We start from the raw sequence: 24,866 nt of genomic DNA, 5'->3' as shown, positions 1-24,866 counted from the left end.
TCTTTCCTTTCTCTCTCTTTTTTTTTTTTCTGTCTGCTCCTAGGCCTATGTGAATTTTCTTATTAAAAATAATTTAAAAATTTAATTACATTGAGGGTGAAGGGATAGCAGGCATATGTACATAGAAAGGGTTGGAAATTTTATCATCACTACTAATAGAGATACTAATCACAACCACTTTTGGGGTGGTTAATAGTATTCATGTCATTATGAAGCAAGTTTCATCCAAAGTGCCTAGAGTGTGATGTCATTAAGTGTCTGAATTTCATAGATAACATACTTAAGTTTTAAAAGTATGAGCTTAAATCTCCAAAGATTAACTGACGTTCTTTAACCTTTTCTTCTTTTAAGGTCATTGTGTTGTAATCTATAAAACAAGTCTTAGAAAAAAAATTGATCTAGAGTAAATTATAAAGAAAAAGTATCAGATGTGGAAAAGACAGGAAGAAGGCGTGAGATGGGGAGAACAAGGAGGATTAGACTCAAAGAGTTACAATGGGACAGCAAGTTCAACTATGGACAATTTCTCCTGAGTTTTAAGTTTTGTCCCTAGAAAAGCATGTGAACTCGCATGGGGTTAGCACTCAAATGGACAGGCAAGGAATTCTATTTGGCAGCCTAATCACATCCGGTAGCTTTTGACCTAAGCACCAGTGCCAAGGTACATTTCGAGTAGTACACTTACCCCTAGCTTAATGTCCTTAATTTGTTTCCATAAAAATTAGGACGTAAGGCAAAAAGGCATTAGGGGATAGCACCAGCCAATTGTAAATCACCTTTCAAATCATCTCTTTAAAGGATTGCCAATATCCTCTGACATAAATTGCCTGACGAAAAGCAAACAAGCCTAGACAAACTGAAAAAAGAAGGCTTTCACTGGTTTAAGCTGAGCACTACTATATTCCAATGTGATAGGCCACACACCTTCCTGGTGAAGATTTTATTCCTTCTTCAATACTATGAATAGTTCTCTCTTAATTGTGCAAATGGATGTCAGTTCTTCTTAGTTACTATTCTAAAAATTGAATGCAAATTTTTGTTGTTGTTTTAAAAAGACAAATGTATTGTGTTTCTGGTTTGCAGATTTCTAACCAGTTTGTGGGCTTTTTTCTTTTACAAGAGCTTCTTAAAAGTCTGTGAGCAAGTTGCAGAATTAGAGTATTTATTTATAGGTCAGAGGCCAAGAATGCTCATTTGGCTGTTAACTCTGGCAGGATGTGAAAGCTTTGAATACATATGCAACAAAATGATCACTTATTTACTATTTAACTCAATGGAAAATAGCCTTTCATTTGAACTTTGGAAAACGTTCCCCAATGTATTGTGCATCTAAATGTTATACATGATCCTTAATATTTTTTGTTCTTAACCTATCTCTGAAAGCTATTCCAAACATGGCATTCCTCAAGGATTATTTCTTGAATGTGCAAAATTATTCTTGAATGTGTAACAGGGGCAGGCCGCCTTTCTCATGCCTTACAGCTCCACCTAAAATATGCAATAAGCACTCAAGGAGGAGTGGAGGGGTCTGCAGACGGTTATTTAACCATGCTGGAGAAATGGCCCTACTCCTCCTCACAGCTCACCACAACATTGAGAAAGGACACCATGTAAATACACCTTTGTTTCTAGATGAGGGGAGTACAGGGACACATTAATTTCATTTTTTTCTTTTAGTTCCACATCCAGTTAGAAAGCATAATCTGTTTTTAATACGCTGGATGCAAAAAAAAAAAAAAAAAAAAAAAGAAAATTAATAGGAAAACATTTTAAAGAAGTATTCTAATTTTATATTTTAAAAGTTTATAATAGCAATTTGTTTGTAAAAACAGGCCTTAGCACATAGATGAGAACCAGCGCTTTTTGGAAAGCCTCATTTTTGTCTTGGGAGTTTAATCACCTTGAGCTCTTACCCAAATGATAAAGACCTAGTAGGTCTTTAAAAATGTAAATAATGTATAGTTTAAAGAAAGGTAAAAAAAAAAAAAATTTAAAAAAAGAAGGAAACAGGTCAGATATGTTATAGGTGTGTAACAAGTCTAAATTAAAAGTCTTTTAAAAGTTCTAGTTAGAAACTTCATTAAATTCACTCTCCCAGCAAGGCTTAACACAGAACGTCTACTTTTCTACCAGGTTGATTTTCTTTTTTGGAGGCTATGAGCAAAATTATTGTAAGCCACTGAGTACCCAGGCAGTAAAGGAATGAAGCACAGTTCACTTTGATGAGGGTATAACCACAGCTAATGATGCAGCCAGGAAAACGTACAGCCCTGACACGCTCCTCGTTTCTTTGGAGTGGAAAAGGAGCGTAGAGCCCCCTGCCATCGTTACACACATCAGGCAAGGGCTGTCTGCATTGCAGGGCTGGGGACGACCCCGTGGCTGCTCTTTTATCTGCATAAAGCATGTGGTAGCTCTGAACTCATTTCAGCCCTCTCCCAGGCCATTCCCACCACCCTGGAAGCCTTTGCGTTCCACAACCTCAACCTTGAAGACAAAAGGTTTCTAAAAGGATTCCGTGTGTATTTAGGCCTTGTCAAACCATCTGCCTTACTAGGTTCATCCATTTCCAAACCAAGGATTTAAATAGGATTACTGTGCTCGGATTTACAAGAATGTACAACCAACAGGTTCCCTTTGGCAGTAAAGGGCATTAATTGAAGGCCATACTCCTTTTTTCCCTCAGGTCAGAGGTAGAGGGTAGATTTCACAGTGACCAAATAGAGACATTCTTATGTCAGGATTTTTTTTTTTAAAGTTCATTTAATGGTGATAATGGAGGGAGAAAGGAGTAAAAGATAATGCAGGTATGAAGAAACTGAAAGATCCCACTGCTTGCTAAATTAATTCTTCTTAGGCTACCTGACTCCAGCCATCACCTACATCCTAAACATCTGTATTTAGCCAGGTAGAGAGGCTTCTCAGGATGTGTGAACTTCCACACAGGGACTGCAGTGTGGTTTGAAATCATTAATGTACTCTACCAGAGAAGCATTATTTAATCATAATTCCACATTACCTGATAAAATAATCTATAAAAGTAGATATCACTTTGGTCAATTCTGTGCATGTAGCTAACAAAATTGTGATTCATTTCTCTTGTATAGTTTGCTATGATTTGGGTTTTCTGAGACAATTGTTCCTTTATGATCTTGAACATGGAATTCTGTAAAATAATATAACTATGTATTTTTTGCTGAAAAACAAATGTATGAATAAGAATAAATTATTTGTAAGCATAATGTTGAGGACTGTATTTATATGCCTTCCGCAAACAAATAATTCTTAAATTAATAGTAAGTGTGTATAATATTAATACACATAACAGGAAAAAACATCCTTTTTATAAAAATCAGCAGGTAGAGGGAAAGAATTTAAGTTTCTAATGTAAGCCCTGAAGAAGCACCCTTAGCATATTGTTACAATTTTAGTTAAATGAAAAGAGAAAATTCATGAGTTACTTTGAAACTGTATCGTCTAAGAAAATGCTTATACAACACAGATAATGAAGCTTTTCCTTTCTTCCCTATATTTCAAGGCACACGTGGTCCATGGACTTCTGGGCAATGCGGCCTGTCCCAGAACCCTGGTGATGTGTGTGAATTTCTGGTATCTCTGTCCCAAATAACCCTAGCAAAGGAGATCTACCTTCAGTTATTAAGGTCTGTGATATAACCTCAGGGAAGCCCAAATGTAACCCTGAGTGGACAGATGGAGTGAAGCTGAATAGAGTAAATCACAAAGGGAGGATTGGTCAATCTGTGCCTGAAGCCTACCTGCTTTTGGGTTTTTCCTCATGTGAGCCAGTAAATTTCCTTCGTTTTACAATCTAGTTTAAGTATTTATTGCTTATAGTCAGAAATATCTTAACTGATCTACAAGTTATGGCTGGTAACTCTCAGCCATCTATAACAGGATTTGCATAGCCCCTATCCCACCTTCACTCAGCCAGTCCCACATTTTAGGATCTGCATACTAGAAATTTGAAATACCTCATTTTTTAAAAAAGTTATTTATTTATTATGAGAGAGAGAAAGAGAGAGAATGCACAAGCAGGACAGGGGGGAGGGGAGAGAGAGAATCCCAAGCAGATTCCACACTATCAGTGCAGAGCCCATTGTGGGGCTTGAACTCATGAACCATGAGATCATGACCTGAGCCAAAACCAAGAGTCAGATGCTTAACCAACAGAGCCACCCAGGCACTCCTGAAATACCTGATTTTTAAAGTACAGGTTTCTGTATCAGGACTTCATGCTGCCCAGGGGCCCTCCTGTGTTGCCTAAACTGCTTTCTCTCCTGTTCTCCACTACAAGTATCTCATATCTCTGACCTTCTCACTCCCTCCCATTCCTCAAATTTCTTCCTACCCCTTCCCTTCAGGAACCACACTATTATTACACATTGTTCTCCTGCATGTTCAGCTGCTTCTACTCAATAGGGTTCTTCCTACGAACATTTAAAAATGGACCACTAGTATCTCCCATCTTCTAAATAAAGAAGTCACCCTCTCTCCGCTATGTCACACTCTTAACAACCACCACCCTCTCTTCTCCTTCACAGCCAGGCTTTTTGCAAGAGTGGTATACACTCTCTTTGTTTTCATACCTCCCACTCACTCCTCACCCACTGCATTCTGGCTTCATTAATCTCATGAGAATGGTTCTTATATGATTTCCGGCAACCTCCTTCTTACTGATGGACAGTTTTTAGACCCTATTTTCCATTCCCTCCCCTGAAACTCTTCCCATGGTCTCTGTGCCCCCATATTCCCTGGATTCCTTCCTACCTCTTGGGCTACTCTTTCACAATTTCCTTTGCTGAATTCTCTTCCCCTGTTCACGCCTGAAGTCAATTTTCTCAAAGTGTGAGCCAGACCATCTATGTTAGTATACTTTAATGATTTGGTCAGCAGCTTGATTCTTCCACTTCCTGTCAGCTCTGACTCACAGCAGAGGTATTGTAATTCATGTTCTAGGAAGCTCAACCTTGAGCCCACTCCTCCAATCCCTCCAGTGAATTTGTAAGCCAACCAATGCCTGTTAATAAATCTCCTTCAGCTGAACCAGGTTGAGTGGTTCTGTTGTCTGCAGCTGAACCTTAGCTGATGCAGCAGGTAAGCAGAAAAAGATGGTGATCAAAAGTGCTGGCAATGGGAAGCCATAGTTCTTTCGGCAGAGAGTCTGTTGGGCTTCTGGGGTTTTTTTACCTTTAATTTTCCTTGGAAGACAAAGCAGGTTCTGGATCAGGCAACTTCTTCAGAGGGTTTGGTTCTATTTAAAAGCAAAAGAGAAACATTAGGAAGAGAATTACCTTGAATTTTTTTTTTTTTTGTCCTTAATGTTGACTTAAAATAGACTTAAATTGACTTAAAAGAGAAACACAACATGAACATTTAGAATTTATGTCAGGTGAAAGAAATCTAAAATAAATCTCAATAATAAGTGGCATTCCCATATCAGTGAAGTTTAATTTTCATATAGAGATTAAGCCCCTAATAACTAAAAAACCACCAATATAAACATTATACAGAATTGTAACATTGGATAGGAATTCTAGGCGACTGAGCCAGAACTTCAGGAGCTTGGTTTCCTCTTTCCCTGGACAAAGGTGCTTATTCTTATAATGCATCCCTCTGTTTCTTCTAGCAGTAACCTAAACTTCCTTTTAGGAAGGACCTCTCCCACTAAACCTTGGTGGGACTGCTCTCCCTGCTGGGGGTGGGTATATGACCCACAGTAGGCTTGCAAGCCCGGAGCTTCTCTAGGTTCTGAACTTTCCATATCTTGCCTGTATATGTCTTCATGCAATTTTGAGAACTATCCCATAGCCTTCAATAAAGGGTTTTCTTATTATTTTTTCCCTTTAAGTTAACCAGAAGGTTTCTATTTCCTGAAGGAAATCCTCAAAAGAGTATTATCTAAGGACTTCCAGCTTCTGGTCTGGCATATAAGGAGCTTAGAAGTTATCACTCTATTTTAACAACAATTAAAAAGCTGAATAAGCTGAAAAATCAACAATTCTCCTTAGATCCATCAGAGAAGTGAGGTCATAGTGCTGTCCTCAAAATTGGAGAGACACACAGGTGGAAACACAGAGTTACAACTTACCACATTAGGAACCCACAATCAGAAACCTCTGCAGGAACCAGTACTGGGTTCCTGATACCTCATGTCTGCCTTTTAATAATAATAAAAAAAAGTTACAAGGCTCCAAAAAACAAACAAACAAACAAACCACATGGTTTAAAGAGACACAGCAAACATCAAAACTAGACTCGGTTAAAGCAGGGATGTTGGAATTATCAGACTGGAAATTTTAAACAATGATGCTAGCAGCTCTAATGGAAAAAGGAGACAACATGTGAGACCAGATGGGTAATTGTAGGCAAAGAGATGGAAATTCTAAGAATAAAACATAAATGCTAGAAATCAAAACCATTGTGACAGAAATGAAAAATGCCTTTGATGGGCTTATTAGGAGACTAGACACAGCTGAGGAATCAATGAGCTTGAGGATACATCAATAGATGCTTCCAAAACTGAAAGACAAAGAGAAAGAAGACTGGAAAAGAAAAAAAAAACATACTATCCAAGAGCTGTGGGACAACTACAAAAGGTGTAAAATATGCATAATAGGAACAACAAGGAAAAGAAAAAGGTACAGAGTATATTGACAGACACAACACCCACTCAAAATTTATAACTTCAAAGGAAAGTAATTCTGCATACAGATAGGACATGACTTTTGAATCATTTGTAAATAATTTCTTTCCTCCTGTCTCAGAAGACCCCCATCAGCTTCTGACTGTCAAAATTTATTTTCTCAAGAGCAGAAGGAATTCCTTAAGAAAGGTGGGAATTTAAGATATCTGATTAGCTTTGCAATTTATAAGTAGTTTTTAAAATGATAGGTTTAACAGGGGCACCTGGGTGGCTCAGTTGGTTAATCATCCAACTCCTGACTTAGGCTCAGGTCATGATCTCACAGTTCATGAGTTCAAGCCCTGCATTGGACTCTGCACTGATAGCATGGAGCCTGCTTGGGATTCTCTCTCTCTCTCTCTCTCTCTCTCTCTCTCTCTTTCAAAATATATTAAAAAATTTTAAAAATCATAGGCTTAACAAAAGAGATCCCATATCCTGCCTGCTTGCATAATTTCTATCCTTTTCATTTTCCTTGAACCTATGTAACTGTAAAAATATAGGTGGAAAACTGAGAAGGTAAGGAGAAAGCATGTGAACATTTATCATACAAAATGTAATTTTCTAAGAGCTGCCTTATTAATTCAAGATGACTCTAGTGGATTTTTACTCCAGCTCTTAATTTAATGGTTCACTGTATTAGCTCATCCTTACTCACTATGAATCTGTTTTGATGGTAATCTGTAAATATCAATTTAGGGTTCTCTCATATTCTAACTTTAGTTACATAGAAATGTCATCAAGTACAAAAAGAAATGAGTTTAAGGAAAATTTTTTCTATAGATATACACATATAATACACCAAGTGTAAGTAAATGATGCTTATAGCTTACATATAAGGCAAGAAAAGGATGGATGTCCTCATTTTCGTTGTTTTGGTTTGATTTTTTGGCTTTCATTTGTGTTTTTTTTTAATTTTTATTTTATTTTATTTTTATTTGTTTTCATGTTTATTTTTGAGAGACAGAGAGATAGAGTTGAGCAGGGAAGAGGCAGAGAGATGGAGACACAGAGTCTGAAGCAGGCTCTAGGCTCTGAGCTGTCAGCACAGAGCCCAACGTGTGGGCTTAAACCCACGAACCTTGATATCATGACCTGAGCCTAAGTTGGACACTTAACCAACTGAGCCACCCAGGTGCTTCATTTTTTTGTTTGTTTTGATTTTGGTGTTTACTTTTTGTCCTTTTTAGCTCCTAGAGGAAGGGTCAAATATAAAAGATGGCCGGTGTGAAATCCTGACAGAAGTCCCTCATTTTGATCTCTAGTGTTACTATTTCTTGCCAAATGTAAAATTTGTTAATTTATAGGTGCCAATTTATCACAGAAACACATGAAGTGATCCACAACAAGTTGTATCCATGGTGCCTCCCTTCAATTTTATTAGATGTTATCTGGCTAACACAAATTTAAAAATAATAGTTAAAAGAACAAGTTAGGGGCTTTTCTTAGCAATAGGTGGCAATTCTACATTGTCTCCCCATCCTACTGCTTCATAGAATCATTTTAGTCCTGGGGCTATCATTTGCTTGGTTGTGGCAGAGGGGGCTGTCCCCACAGGATGAGTCACAGTTGTTCTGTAAGTCAGATTCAAGTCTTCCTGAGCACAACAAAACTGGGCTTAGTATATGAATACCAGTGTACCTTTAAAAAAAATAAACCTTTTACTCCCTGTCCTTGCTGTCCAGTCCCATAAATAGTTCTAACAAGACATATGTCAAGCCACAGTGCCACTTAGCTCCCTCCACAAGGGCTGATGACTACTCACAACCCCTCCTAAAAAATCCCAAAGAGGAAACAAGTGCCATCCTGAAAACTAGGGGCCACATCAGGAATCGCTGCCTAAGAATTTAGGACATTTTAGCGTCCAGCCTGGTTCTTGGGTCTGGCCCTCTGTCCCCACTGTCCACGCAGTGGCCATGGATCTGCATGACTGCAGTCAGGCAACCTCCCGGAGGCACAGCCTGAAGATCCTGAAGTTCCTTACAACTGGGAAGAAAATGCTGGACCCTCCATTTCGGGGGTGAGGGCAGTGGGGATTCTGCCCACCACCTCCAGAGAGTGGTATCTTAAGATGGGCACACAATACTCCCTCCTTCTCCCTCTCTCTCTCTCTCTCTCTCTCTCTCTCTCTCTCTCTCTCTCTCACACACACACACACACACACACACACACACACACACAGACATGCACACACACACATATACACACGCCCAAACTCAAACTTCCTGGTCACTGCGAGATGGTGAGATGACCCCCATGCCTTAAAGGTCCCCAGAAAGGCCTCTTCCAGAACCCTGGAAGACAGATGGGAAAGGATTTCTGCAGGGCTCTGGAATACACTGAGCAGCCAGAGGGATTCGGCTGTTTTCCGGGCGCGCCCCGCCCCCAGCTCGAAAGGAGAGGGGCCTGGGTGGTGGGAAAAGGCGGCAGTGGCGCCAAAGGGCAGCGCAGGGGCTCCTGGCACGCGCGGGGCTGGAGGATGTCAACGCTGGGGTTGGCGGTGCGCTCGGCCTGCGGGAGCGCTTTGTGCTCTATCCTCAGAGCATGGCACGGGTGGCAACGCTGCGGGCCCCAGGGTGGGACCCAGGGAACTGGAGTACTGAAGGCGGAGGCAGGAGACACCACAACGTGGTCCTATCGTGGGCCTATCGGTGCTCCAACTCTGGCCTCCTTCCGTGATTGCAGCTACTTGCCTCTTGCATCATCAGACTTCTGCTGGGTTTGACTTCTCCCGCCAGTATTCCGCAGCCTTGTCATGTTAGGATGTGACCTGGCCCCTCTGGACCTCCATTTCGTCATCTGTAAAATGGGGTTGGAAATATCTTTTACTTATAGTAGCATGAGAAGTCAGTGAGTGAATGAAAGTGCCTGGCACAGGGTAACTGTTCAGTACATTTTAGCTAGTGTTACATTAGCTAAACATTTAAGTACCAGTAACATACTCAATCCACGAGAACCCTGGGGGCATGTGTGCGCTCTGGAAAAAAGTGGAATTGAATTAACTTTCTAGATCAGTGAGATCCAATAGAAATATAATGCAAACCTCACATGTAGGCGCGCCTGGGTAGCTCAGTCAGTTAAGCCTCTGACTTCAGCTCAGGTCCTGATCTCACGGTTGGTGAGTTCCAGCCTGCATTGGGTTCTGTGCTGACAGGTCAGAGCCTGCAGACTGCTTCAGATTCTGTGTCTCCCTCTCTCTCTGTGTCCCTCCCCCACTGGTGTCTGTCTCTCTCTTGCAAGAATAAAGAAAACAAAAAGAATTTTTTTCTAGTAGCCATGTTAAAATGGTTAAAAAAAATCAGGTGAAATTAATTTTAGTAGTACATTTTAGTTAGCCCAATATATCCTAAATATTACTTTACCAGCCACATTTCAAAACCTTCAATTTTTTAGATGCTGGATAGCATGGCTCAGACTGCTTGTTGCCACATGGATCTCAGCTCAAATGTCACCACCACCTTTGAGTATCTAAGTAGCCCGCTTGGCCTCCCCTTCCCCTGCCCACACACATTCACCACAGCTTCACCCTGTTTTATTTCACACACATCATTTATCACCATGTGAAATTACCTTGTTCATTGTTTCTTTCTCTCCACTAAAGTCTAAGCTCTAAGACTGCAGAGATAGAACCTCAGCACCTGGCATGGTGCCTTGCATATTGCCGGCACCCATTTAATACTTGTTGAATGTACGAATCAATGAATTAAATTAATAAATGACTGGATGTGGTAGTACCTACCTACTCTACAGACAGAACTACCCAATTTTGAGTAAGATGATCTCCCTGCAATGCTAAAATAATATTATATTTGAGGAATTCAAAGGATGCACAATACTCACAGGGATATAAAACCAGAATTCTACCATTTTGACAATTACTGTTTATTGTGGCAATGGCAAGTGACTCAGCTACTACCTTTATACTTAGGTTTATAAACTGTCTCTCTCAATATCAGATGTTCTTCAATAGCCATGTTTAGTTTATGGATTATCTAAAATGTATGTTAACATACGTTTAAGATATTTAAAAAGTTTTAAAAATAAACATTAATATATAAAAATATTAAACAGTCCAAATAGTGAAGAGCCAGTCAACCATGGATAGGTTAACCTTCACTAAAAAGAGAGGAGATGGCCTAGCATAAGAGTATGTATATATCTCTGTTGAAACAATTCTACAACAGAGCTTTCCTGATAAAACTAAGCATTTGGGCAAAGGGTCAATAACAATAGTTAAAACTTATTGACAGACGGGCTACTCCATTAAGGCAACAAATGTGTTGGTGGTCGCAGTCCTAATGGACTCATTTGCTATCATAAAATGGTTAGGGAAATAGTGTTTTCCAAACCTGGCTGCATAGTAGAATTACCTAGAGAGCTTTACAAGACAGCTGATTCCCAGGCTCTATCCTCAGAGATTCTAATTCAACCAATCTGTTGGGGCTTTGGAAACTGTCTTTAGAAAAGCTCTCTTGGTGTCTCCAATAATGAGCTGGTTTGGGAACCTTTGCAGCAGAATTGTCCAATTATCACCAGAGGCAGATTAACCAGGACAGCAAAGAGGCTCAATTTTCAAAGACAAGTCATCTGCACGAGTCCCTCCCAAAGCCCTGTATCTAATTCTGTGTTTGTAATTTTGCACTCTTTTTCTTAAAGAAGGCCCCCAAATTATAAAATGTTCATGCCCCACAAAACCTGGATCTCCTCCTGACCATAAACTATACTGTACTCGGAAAACTACAGCCACAGAGCAAATCTAGCTGTCTATTTTTGTAGAGCTCATAGCTAGGAATGGTTTTTACATTTTTTAATGGTTGGAAAAAATGAAAAAAAAAAAAGCCCTCATGATATGTGAAAGTTATATGAAATTCAAACTTTTATTTCTTTTTTTTTTAATTTTTTTTTTCAACGTTTTTTATTTTTATTTTTGGGACAGAGAGAGACAGAGCATGAACGGGGGAGGGGCAGAGAGAGAGGGAGACACAGAATCGGAAACAGGCTCCAGGCTCTGAGCCATCAGCCCAGAGCCCGATGCGGGGCTCGAACTCACGGACCGCGAGATCGTGACCTGGCTGAAGTCGGACGCTTAACTGACTGCGCCACCCAGGCGCCCCTCAAATTTTTATTTCTATAGATAAACTTACATTGGCTCATAGCCTTGCATGCTCATTCATTTACAAATTTCCTGTGACAGTTGCAGTGGCAGAGTTGAGCAGTTGCTACAGAGATTGCATGGCCTGCAAAACTTAAAATATTTATTATTTGGCCTTCTACAGAAAAAGTTGGCCAATGCTAACCTATACCATCAAATGATAACATCATAGACACAACAGAAAATTGATTTAAAAGTGTTACTTTATTCAATATGAAAAGCATCATGGGGGAATTGTTTAACATAAACAATTTATAAACACTCCCAGTTGTAGAAGTGAGAGGTCTGTTTGATGAAAATCTGTAAGTGACTAAATTCAGATGTGAATATCAAGGAACCATAGCATCTTATTCATCACTTAGAGTAAGCTATGTTTGGTCTATGGGTTTGGAGCAACGATTGGTGAGACCAAAGGATTTGTGAGGTGATTAAGGAAAGAATGATTGTAAGTAAAAACCTCCCCAGGTAGAAAATACAGGAAAAATCTTGCAGGATAGTTGCAAAGATGTATGCAGTTAGATTAAACACTAAATATAAAAATAGTATGTGTTTGAGTTGTGGGAAAGTATGGTAAAATGTTGTTAACGTTACACTTCAAAGTTTAACTCTGAGGTGGGTCACTAGCCCAGTTAACCCAATACTTGAAACAGAGATAAAAACATTTGAACAGTAACGATTAGGTGAATTGGGCAAGAGCTGTGACAGATCATTGAATTCTGACAGCAAAGCAGATAAAAACTATTGATTTAACTGTTCACCTTCATAGAAGTATGACAAGAAACTTAGGGAGAGCTTTGAAAGTCACTCTGAAGATATGAGATGGAAGAGGAAAGTCTGTCAAAGTACAGCTAGTGTAGAACCTCAGTTGTTGTGAATGCTGACTGTCGGGGAACCATGGATGGAACAGATTTCTCAATCAGGCAAACACCAAGTGGAAAATTAGACCAAAGGGCAAATCAATTGGGAAGATTAGTCAATGAGGATGTTATCAGGTTGGGGGGTCAATGATGAAGGCACAGTTTTTTATTAGTCAGTTGACTTTAGAGATCTCATGATTGGGATTATACAAAAAAGAACAAGAGATCTCCCTTAACTGACTCAGAGGCCCAGGACTTTGAAGATCCAAGGGATCTGTCACTCCAGGTTCTGATAGAATCTTAGCTGTTTGAAGGCAATTGGTTCTGTGTCTTTTGGAGACATCACAGACCTCTGTTCCAAAGATCCCAACCATAGTCCAACATTTCCATTTTCGTAAGAGAAGAGTCTTGAGAGCTGGAAGGTAAGAGAATTGTTGAGTCAATCTGAAGGATGAGTGATTTACCAGGCACAGACATAGGGAAAAAGAAGTAAAGGAACATCTTGGAGCATCTGCTATGTGCTGGCTGCTTTGCATACATTACTTAGTTAACTCCACATCCCCTCAGTTAAATATCATTGATTCCACTTAACATCTGAGCAAACAGAGATGGTAAGTTTTGTAACAGGGAAAAACTTGGCATGTCTGACTCTATGTTGCTTCTCTTTCCCTCACTGCTGTGACCTATAGCTTAGAATCTTCTGCTTACAGCTCAGATTTACATAAACTGCTTTTAACTCCAAATCTACCTCAACCAAGGAGATAAGGAAGCATGTACAGAAATGACTATCAGGGGCTCCTGGGTGCCTCAGTTGGTTGAGCCGACTTCGGCTCAGGTCATGATCTCATGGTTCGTGGGTTTGACCCCCCATGTCGGGCTCTGTGCTGACAGCTCAGAGCCTGGAGTCTGCTTCGGATTCTGTGTCTCCCTCTCTTTCTGCCCCTTCCCTGCTTGTGCTCTTCCTTTCTCTCTCTCAAAAATAAATAAACATTAAAAAACATGAAATAAGAAAGAAATGACTATGATATGTTTAAGATTTACAGGACCAATATGACCAGATTCCTGTATGCAAAGATCACCTGACCAAGGACAAAGAAGTTACCTGACCTTCCTGGGACAGTTACAGGTATCAGTCACCTTTTGACTCCAACCCCATTCTGCTTCCCCCTTTTGCTAACATAAAAGAAGCCTGAATTTCTTGCCAAGGGAGATGGTTCTTTAGGACAATAGTCCACCATCTCCTTGGTTTGCTGGCTTTCTGAATAAAGTCACTTTCCTTACCCCAACAACTTGTCTCTTGATTTGCTGGCCTGTGGTGCGGCAAGCAGAATGAGCTTGGACCCAATGACAGTTTCATGCTTACGATCATCCAGCCAGTAACAGTAGACTTGAAATTCGAACACAAGTCTGACTGTCTGCCTGGCCCTGAGTCCATATTCTTTCCCACTCACCATCCTGCTCCTGGCAGGCTCTCCAAGCAGAAAAGAAGCAACAGGCAGAAAAGCAGAACATCATAAATATGTTTTTCCACTTTCAGTGACCACCAAGACATTTCTTTAAGTTTACCAGAGTTATAAAAATAAAACTAAACTAATACCCTTAATCAATGAATAATACTGTCTCTAAGGTGGAAGGTCACATTACCCAGTGACCTTTCTTAAAACAATGTCAAATTTTAAATCTAGGAAATGTCCTCTCTTAGGTCCCTTTGAGACTTTACAGTATTTAAACATGCAAGTGGGCTCTAAAAATGGCCTCATATGCTAATGCAAAGTCTTGCTGACTACAGATCGCCCCAGACAGGCAGGCAGTTCTTTTGATTCCTTGCTCCATCTGTGACTAGTTTCTTTGTCACCATATTCCAATTAGAAATGGGGTTGTAATTCTAAGTCTTCCCTCCCTAAGGGGTTTCTTTACATAGGCCATTATAGTAATGAGTTATCTGGTCTTCCCTTAGGTGATGGTCAGTGGTGAAAACACATTCAGTAGATCGTTGGAGCAATTATTACAAGCTTCTTTAAAATTCGGTTAAAGAACATATGCTACCATTTAGAAGTCCTTTAGTAAATCATTGGATCAATTTGTAGATATTTCTATTCCTTCCAAAACTGCATCCTCAAATTTGTTAGAGCTTCAAGTATTTACATACCCCTCACCCCCCAAATTACAAACCACTCAAAAGAGGCTATAGGAGGAAACTACTATCATGTACGTAATGCTATCTAAAGAATTCTGGCCAGTCTAAATTTAGTAGATTTCTTTTGTAAACCTAGGCCTAATCTCAGATTAAACAGAACAAATGGTAGCTAAATAGACGGCCTCTTTAAATCTGTTTGCTTTACCACAGATGAACAAGCCAAGGCTTGCTTAATTTGTAGTTGAGAGATCTCTTCCCAACTTAGAAGCAGAAGGAAAAGGAAGACCAACCACCAACCTAAACAGAAATTCTGTAATTATAGGATTTTAGGTTTGGAGTCACTTCACTTAATCTTTGCATGACCCAGAATTCAACCCAGAAGATTAAAAGAACAGCATTTTCAATTCTATTCATGAAAATGAAGGACTTGGCTAGAGTTAATAAAGCTGAGAAAAAAAAAATACGTATAAATTGTGAGCCAAAGCAACATAATCCTTGCTCCAATGCAAAGTGAAAAAAAAAAATTTAGTCACCCATGATTTCCGTTTCAAGAGGTAATACTTTTGCACATAGACTTGGAAAAAAGGACATAATATCCTGAAGGTGAATTGCTCCTGTGTGAGAGAACCATATTAAGATTCCACTGTTAGAGCAACCCCTGAAGCTTATCAGATCTAAATAAAAGATTGATGGTGATTCTGAGTTTAAAATTTAATGCCCAGCCTAGCTACTAAATTTTACATTATAAGAATGTTGGTGCGGCAGTACTGTAAATCAATAAAATCAATTATGCCCTCTTAGGGGATGGACTTTATAACATAAAAATTATTTACATATTGTGCTTCTTCAGAGAGCATTGTTTACTTATTTCACTCACTGTCACTTGTCATCATTTTCATTTTGATGTATTTAATGGGTAATATTTCATACATGCTGCATTAGAAATCCTATTCTTCCAACAATGCCCTTTTTTCCCCTATAAATTCCTGATGGACATCTTTTCGACCTATAAACATGATATACTGGATTTGCAGATACAATCTAATAACCTGATATACCCAAATTCAAGAAAACACTTCCTAGCTTTTAATTGTGTTTAATCGGATCCTCTTTCTGGAAAAAGGATATGAGACTGCTTTGTAAATAAATGGTGTCTGTTTATCCAACACCTTAGTTACTATGTAAGTCTTTTCCCAAACCCAGGTTACCAATTCACAGGAGCTTTATCTTTGGCTAAGACCATCTCTCAAGTGAGTTAAAGGCTTGTGAGAGAAGGTAAATGACCTTTCATGGGTTTAAAATGGGCTGTGAGAGTAGGACCTGTGTGTGAATGTCACTCAGAGGCAAGCGTTGCAGTGTTTTCCTTCGCAAGATGTCATTAATGTTCCCACCTATCTCCCTTCCCCAACCTCCGGGAGGGAAAAAGGCATGTTACTAAATAATGCAAATGTAAGCATTGTAACAACATATGCCTCCAAATCATGTTTTTGTAAAATAATGACGTCAAGATTTTGATCATTTAGGCTGATCAGATACTTGGTGATATTATCAAGAAATGAGAGATAATAGTGTGGAAAAGCATCACACTGTCTTAAGTAATTTAAAACACATTTCAAAATAAATGATGATAAGAACTTCTGGTTTATTAACCCAGAATTACAATTTGAGAAATACAAATTTCTAGGTCAACAGTGAAATAATTTATCATTTTGTTTACTTGACATGGAGAGTGGGATATATTTTAATCATTAGGAAGAAATTCTAATGATTTCCTGTTCCTAAATATATTGGATTAATGTCATAAATGCATCAGATTAGTTAGGAAGAAGGCCATTTGAAAGAATGTTAATCATTTTTATTCAAGATAAAGATATAAAGAGCACCAAGCAATTTTATTTAAGTTCTGAAATCAAGAATTTACTCAGAAAAGCTTTTCTGGGTTTTCATCAGCTAATATGATTATTCAATGTTTCTAGTATCAAGGTTAAGTTGTTTTTCTTTTCTCAGGCCATTTGTATCATTATCCCCTGTATAAAATCCCATATTTGCAAAATATATGACATATATGACATCTTTTTTTTTAATTTATAGGGTTTTAAACATTACAAAAGAGGTCAAAAGGAGCCCGAGGGGGGATCAACAGCAATACCCCGAATTCCAACTGACCTTATACAGAGAAGTTTTTGACTACCAAGTTGTCTTCCCAGCCATTGGTAATAGAAACACACATTTAATCTAGTATACGATTATTATCTTTTAATTAGTTAATATAATATAATATATTGAGTTACGCCGATGTATTTCCTAAGATTCAATCATCTTTGCATGTGGTCACAGGTCATTATTATCCAAATCCACTTTTAGATTCAGTTTCCAATTATTTTATTTTGGATCTTTCTCTATAGAGAGGGATATATTGTTTTCCTTTGTTTATATAGTTTATTCTTAAGCTTTCTTTCTACACATAAACATTTGTCAAAATCCTGAAATGTAATCATAAGGTTTTGCATCTTTTGCTCCCCTTCTTGCTTTGCTATTTTCCACCTTCTTTATCCTCATTACCCACATCAACCTTCCCTTTACCTCCATGCCTACATGACCATGTTAAAAATATATTGCACATCCTTCCATATTTTTTCTTCAAGTTGATCTAATCTTATAAATATAGATGTGTGTATATGTATGTTTTCAGTTTGTCCTCCTAGGCATTTTTCTTTTTTGAGGGGGGAGTAGTGGGAGTGGGGTAGGATTCTTTTTAAATCTATGGGGTTTTTTTCATCACGTTTGGAAATTCACACACATACAAGTTCCAAGGAATAAAGAGCCCTCTGGCAAAAACTTTAAGCATACTAGGAAATAAGGCACCATGAATAAGACTCAGCAAAACAGGTACATATCAATAAAGGACTCCAAAGACCTCAGATATGAACATATCAGACACCAAATATAACTAATTTTGACAATTAAAAAAATTTTTTTTCAACGTTTATTTATTTTTGGGATAGAGAGAGACAGAGCATGAACGGGGGAGGGGCAGAGAGAGAGGGAGACACAGAATCAGAAACAGGCTCCAGGCTCTGAGCCATCAGCCCAGAGCCCGACGCGGGGCTCGAACTCACGGACCGCGAGATCGTGACCTGGCTGAAATCGGACGCTTAACCGACTGCGCCACCCAGGCGCCCCGACAATTTTAAAGAAATACAAGACAAGCTGGATATATTTATATATATAGACAGACAATAAGAAATCATTTTAAACTAACAAAGAGATTTAAGGACCATTTAAAACTTATAAGAATGGGGGCGCCTGGGTGGCGCAGTCGGTTGGGCGCCTGACTTCAGCCAGGTCAAGATCTCGCGGTCCGTGAATTCGAGCCCCGCGTCAGGCTCTGGGCTGATGGCTCAGAGCCTGGAGCCTGTTTCTGATTCTGTGTCTCCCTCTCTCTCTGCCCCTCCCCCGTTCATGCTCTGTCTCTCTCTGTCCCAAAAATAAATAAACGTTGAAAAAAAAAATTAAAAAAAAAACTTATAAGAATGAAAACTGTAATGACGAAATTAAAAACTCAATGGAAGGTTTCCATTTCTTTGTTTTTTTAATGTTTATTTATTTAGTTTTGAGAGAGAGAGAGAGAGAGAGAGAATGCACACAAGCAGGGGAGGGGCAGAGAGAGAGACAGAATCTGAAACAGAGAATCTGAAGCAGGCTCCAAGCTCCAGGTTCTGAGCTGTCAGCGCAGAGCCTGATGCAGGGCTCAAACCTATGAACCTGGAGATCATGACCTGAGCCAAAGTCGGACACTTAACCAACCAAGCCACCCAGGTGCCCCAAGATTTCCATTTCTGACAATAGTGGTTACCGACATATTTTAACCACTCTCCCACTGAAAATAACTAAAACTCCTGGTTAGATTAGGAAAAATATCTTAAAGGGCCTCAAGGAGCTAACAAAACAGTAAGATACAGCTAAGCCAAAATCTAAGTGTAAGTGGAAATACGAAAAATAAGCATAGTTATGAAGTCAGTATTTATTTATTCAAAATAATTTCTAAACGTACTTTAACTTTGTGCGGGAACATTGCCTCATAACCTCATGTCTTGGTTACCCTACAAACAAGGCCTCAACACTGAATGGCTGTCACCTATGCCATGGGGATACTCAACAAGTGGGCTGGTCTGGACAGGCGTCAATTGGGAGGCACTTTCCTGCACATTGCAGAATGAGATCTGTCCCTCAAAAGTCTAGACCACAGACAGCCAACTCTGCTGGACCAGCACAATGATGGGCTTGCAAACCCTTGGCTAATAATATCAAAGTAGGATTGGGTTGGGACGAGGACAGCAAATAATAATTGGAAAGGATAAGCTTAGCCTGTCATTCTTCCTATATGCCTTACCTACAACAAAGAGGGTTGGGGAGAGGGCATGATGCTCACCCTCAGTTCCAGGGGGGAGCCAGGCTGCTGAAGTGAATTCAGACCTGTTGTCTTCCCTGTACTGCAGTTACCGTTTGACTGTTCTCTGTGCAACCTCCTTGTCTGAAGTTGATCGATGCACTGGGCTAAGTTCAATTACACACACATGGCCTAGTCTAACAATCTGTTATTGCTCAGGGCTCTGATAACACTTATTGCTGGTACTCCGGCATCAGTTAGGACGCTTCTAGCTTCAAGGAACAGGAAGTCCAGCTCAGAAGGACTTAACAGTAAGAGAGGATGTTTGGCTAAAAGTTCTAGAGAGGGTTCTCAGCTTAGGCACTAAAAATTGATTCTGACTGATGTAGGAAATAACACATTTGTTGAAAGGGTATTGGGTAAGTCAAAGGCTAGGTGGAACCACGGCCAAAATTACGCCACCGAACCAGTTTGATAAAGACAGTGCACTACCCTCTGACCCTGCATTCAGGACACTAAGTCCCCCTTCTGAAACTGTTGCCATAGGACACTGGATGTTACTACTGTCACCACAATTGCTGCTGACAGGATGAATTATACAGCTTCTTCATATTGCTACCTTGTGATTCACAGCACCACACAGCACACTCTGATGGCCAAACAGAGAACAGAAGCCTGTGCCTCAGCCATGAAGCTGCCTGGAACTATGAATATCTGGCCATGAGTGTTCTTACACTGGGAAGCACCTCTGTCCACCTCTGTTCGGGGGAGAGAGATGCATGTGGTGGGAATATTCCCAAACACGGCTATTTGTTGAGAAGAAGGTCCAGGCCTCACAACTAGATACCATATTCATTCAGAAGGAGGGAGAGCATGTGAACCCTAGAAATCCCACAAAAGTCCTGAGCTTCCAGCTAACTGAGTTCCCTTGTCCAGTCCCTATGGCCATAAGAATTTCATGAATTGCCAGAACCCACCACTTGGCTCCAGAGGTTGGGATTACTTTGACCGATTTAGGCCAGTTGGGGATCATCCTTGGAGCTGGGGGTGAGGGTAATCCCACAGAAATAACATGATTTTTTCCAAAATAGGTTGCAGCTTAATGTATGTTGGGAAGAAAACACTACTCCCTCTCCAATTCCCCTCACTGGCCTTGCAGAACTTATATTTTATGCCTTCTCTTATTAATTAAAAAAATTTATGTGTTAATTACCTCCCCAAATAGACAATAGGATCATGTGAACAACGATTAGTTCTATAATGTTAGAGTTCCCTCAGTGCCTACATCTTATAGGCACTCAGTAAGTGATAATAAATTAAAGATTGGTTCTTCATTGATCCATTGTTGTTGATCAATTTATCAGGACCATTAAAGTAAAGCTGGATTGAATCAAATAATTAAATAACTAGACACTTCACCAGTTGTTTTAGTTTTTCACAGCTGGTCATTAAAATTTTACAAAAAATGAGAATAAAATATTTATCTTTCACTAACAGAGGCTATAGGGATTCCTTTTAAAGAGTTTTGAACTAGTTGGGAGAAAAGCATCATCTAAATATTAGCATTGTTCTTATTTCTCTTACAGACATAAAATTGTCATAAAGGATATCATTTATGAGGTAGGTATTTATTGTGTTGCTTGTCAGTTTATGTTTCTGATTAATTTCTTTACCCCTTTCTTCATCCCTACCCCAGGCTACAAGACAGTTAATACGGTTGATTATTAGAAGAAATGTGTTTCTTCAAAAGTGTGCCTTGCCCTGTTTACTGACAAAATGAATCCCCTTTGGGTGAACTGATATAGTAATATACTTTATAATTACTATTCTTACTCTATTAACTATTCAGTAAATCTAAGTGCAAGAAAATCTTTCAAGACCAACCTTGTCTAACTCCCTCATCATTTGCAAATGAGCACTTTAAAGAAATTGTTTTTGGAGTTTTTTGAACATCCATTGGGAGTTAAATAAGTAACTGACTTAACATAACTAACTTGGAAATTTGGCAAAAGCAAAGTTTTATGGATTGAGTGTCCATTTACATAAGGAGTTTATGGTGAATTAAAAAAAAAAAAAAAAGTGTCTCAGAGACTTCTTCCTAAGTTTCCAGGGATCTGAGTAAGGACAACAGTTCCATGCCTCTAATGTTAAGCAACAGTAACTAGAAAGTTGGACCCGCCATCTTAATTTTACACGATTGGTGTGGTGGAGTGCCTTGACACCCCCATCCTTCACTCCTCCTTGTACCTGCTGTCTTGACAATAGGACAGATAAAGTCCTTGCTCACAATACAATGACAGTCCTACAGTTAGGGTAACAGACAATGAACAGGTAAACAGATAAACAAAGATGCTAATTTAAGGTTTCAGTTAGAGTTCTGAAGAATGTGAGGCTCCCCATAAAATTCAAACCTGATAGTTGCCTCAGAAGCAAGAGGGAAGCAAGAGGCAAGGATACGAATCTCCAAATGTGTATAAATCTAGGCAAGACCCATGAGGAACCCTGGGCAGAGAGAAGGGATGGCTGTGACCCACTATGGGCAGACAAAAGGTAAAGCAGAAGAGGTCACTGTTGGGGCACAGGGGGGACAGAGCTGGGGGCTGTTTTCTCTCCCCTTCCACTGTTCTTGGCAAAGGATTGCCGGGCATGGTGCCACCTTGAGGCAAGTATCAGCTAGACACGGGTGGCAGGATGACATGAGGACAGTGCCAGAGCCTGGCCAGGGTGAGGAAGAGAACAATGGGCCATCCATCATTTCCACAGCATGAGGGCTAGGGGATTACCAGCCAATCTAGGTAAAGGGCAGGACGGTGGTGGTTGTTCTCTGAGGGGCATTTGTGTAAAGCATATGGGAATGGGATAAGGGGTAGGAAAGCCCAGCCTGTGTCACTGGGGGCTCTTCTTATACTCACCTGGAGGGAGTCACCTCCAAGTTTAAAGCCCAGCTTTGTTACTAAACACCTTGAGCAGGTCATTAACCACTTAGTTTCTTTACTGGTAAAATGGGGATAATAATAACACTTACCTCCAAGGTTATTATGAGGATTGAATGATTTAATATATGTAAAGCATTTAGAATTTATATGTTTATAAGTATGTACATATATATGGCCCTGCAATCCCTTTCCAGATAGATATCCAAATCAGTTCTCACCCAGGTCCATAAAGGGGCAAAAATGAAGATATTCACTGTAAAGTTTTCATGGAAATTGGGAGCTGGGTGCATTCTGAGGGAGAATAAATGCACACTACAGAATGCTAGGAATCACTTGGAAGCAATGAACCAGAGGTATATATAGCAAATACATATGGATCTTTAAAACCCACTGTTGGTTGCAAAACATAAATAGAACAAGGTCTATTGCACGATACTATCGATACAAATTTAAAACATATACCAAACAACACCTGACATTTTACAATATTGCATTAAAATGGATGCCTATGTGGAAGGGAAGGGAATGAATATGGAAACCAGGGCTGAATGGGAGACATACCCATGAAAGAAAGGTGATAGTAGTGTACCATGAACTAAGGTATATGATTGACTCACTGTTTTTTACCTGACACATAAACAAATGAAGAAAGAACAGAAGGGAGGGAGGGAGAGAGAGCAGAAGGAAAGAATAAGATAATTAGATAATGTCTGGGCTGCAAATGAGGTGGTTGCCACTAAATAGGGTGGTCAGGGAAGGCCTCTCTGAACAGGTGACATTTAGGCCAAAGCCTGAAAAGTGTGAAGCCTGTCATATGATGGCCTGAGAATATGAATTACAAGCAGAGAACATGTGCTAAGACCCTGAAACAGAAATATAACATATTTGAAATATAGGGGGAAAAAGACAAGCGTTGTTGGAGCATAGTGAGCAAATAAAGGTGAGCTTTAATTTTAAAAGATGGTCTGGTAAAGACTTTTCTTCATACACTTGTCTATATATAGAGATAGTTTAGGACTATTAGTTTCACAGAATTGGTAATTCCCAAGGAGAAGGGAAGTCCTCTGTGGTCTTATGGTGATCTGGCTTGTGACAGGGAGGTAAGAGGTGAGCATCAGGCAACCAGAGAGGAGCAGAACCAAACTTTGCTACGACAGGTGTAGAGGAGTCAAATCCCACCCTTGGGAAGGCAGAAATTTTAGTGGGGCCTAAAACCGAAGTCCTCCCCACCAAAGGCTGGACTGCTAAGTAAATATCTGGCTAAGCAGGACTTTTGCCATGGCACTATCCCTGGTGTGGTCTTGTGTCTGCCAATGCCCTCAACACTTCCTGGCAACAGTGCCTCCTTGGGACCACTGTGGACATCTGTCCCCTCTGGGATTTGAATAGTGGTCTCCTTATGCTCTCCTTCCACACCTTCCCAGAGAGCATCCATTTCTTGGTTTCCTTCAAAAGAGCATCTGGTGTATCAGAAATACAAACCTCAGGTTTTCATTCTGTCTTGGGGTGTTAATCTCTCATCACCCTGCCAAATGCTGAACATATCCTGAAACAGCAAATAAGCAAAAAACAAACAAACAAACAAACAAACAAACAAACAAACAAAAAACACTAAGAAGCTGTTTTTCACGAACAAGGAATCCTTGAGAACAGAGACCTAGCCTATCTTGATTTCCATCTATCCTCATGCTTAGAAAAATGCCAGGCCTGCAGTAGGTGCTCAATAAAATCAGTTGAATGTATTCATACACACACACACACACACACACACACACACACACACACACACACACTTAAAATGATGATACTGTTCCCACGGGAAAACCTCCAACCAAGATATCTCAAAATATCTTATTATCTCAAGATAACAAACAAAAATGCAGCTTCATTCAACACCAATTTTAGCTCATAAAGAATTGGTTTTCCTCCTTGGGGTTATAATGGGTAATGATAATGTTTATTGAGTACTATGTGCCAGACACTGAATTATCTCATTTAAAACCCAAGACAACCTTAGGAATTAAGAACTATCTTATTCTTACCCAAATGAAAAGGAAGCTTGGAGTTATATAGTAACCTTTATGTGATGGCTAGATCTGGGTTTTTAATCCCAGGTCACCTGACCCCAGAATTGTTGGATAACTTCTGAAACTCTGATTAATTTTACAAACATAAAATGTATTAAAGTTGTACGTGAAACAACAGCTACTCTTCTGAGTATTGTTTTTCTTTTCTAGACTAATCATTGGCATCCATAAATTTAAGCATGTTTTAAGGAACTGAAAGCTTTTCACAACATTGCAATGATTTAAAAAATAAGGTTACAGGACAGCTTGCAAATGAGCAGCAAAGAAAGAATAGAAGTGAAATCTTCTAAGTCATAGGCTGTTCTTTGCACTGTGAGTCCATGTTTGCTTTAATTTTAGTTTCCAGCTTTGAAATTTCTTCCCCCTTCCCCCCCGCCATTTTTCCTTCTTTTTCTTTGTTCTAATGGTTTAATTAATTTTAGGGATCATAAAACAATGTCTGAGCATTGTGACAATTTTGCTGCAGTAAACATTCTTTGTCTGAGCGTGAGTTCCGTAGAAATTATAGCCTGAAGCAAAATTTACATTCTAAAGCTTTGCTGGAAGAATGCAAACTCCTTTAAAGAAGCAAGAGTGGGGGCGCCTGGGTGGCGCAGTCGGTTAA

General features: G+C 39.6%; 1 protein-coding gene across 5 annotated transcripts in view; it reads right to left on the bottom strand.

Annotated features, from left to right (window-relative positions):
- Nucleotides 1-24,866, bottom strand: part of LOC147577204 (uncharacterized) — a 109,801-nt gene that overhangs the window by 54,844 nt on the left and 30,091 nt on the right. For 3 of the 5 annotated variants that reach the window (XM_086674464.1, XM_086674465.1, XM_086674463.1), the window contains exons 3-4: nt 9,397-9,502; nt 5,209-5,272 (exon numbers count right to left, since the gene is read on the bottom strand). The gene's annotated coding sequence lies outside the window, so the exon portion shown is untranslated. Of the gene's footprint in view, nt 1-5,208; nt 5,273-9,396; nt 9,503-12,040; nt 13,128-24,866 lie in introns of those variants that run through there. The other 2 variants (XM_086674466.1, XM_086674467.1) reach the window with 1 other exon arrangement.

Source organism: Puma concolor, chromosome C2 (genome assembly GCF_028749965.1).
Source record: "Puma concolor isolate L17-30 chromosome C2, mPumCon1.1.hap2, whole genome shotgun sequence".
NCBI classification, from domain to species: Eukaryota; Metazoa; Chordata; class Mammalia; order Carnivora; family Felidae; genus Puma; species Puma concolor.
This window is presented reverse-complemented; position numbering and strand designations above follow the sequence as displayed.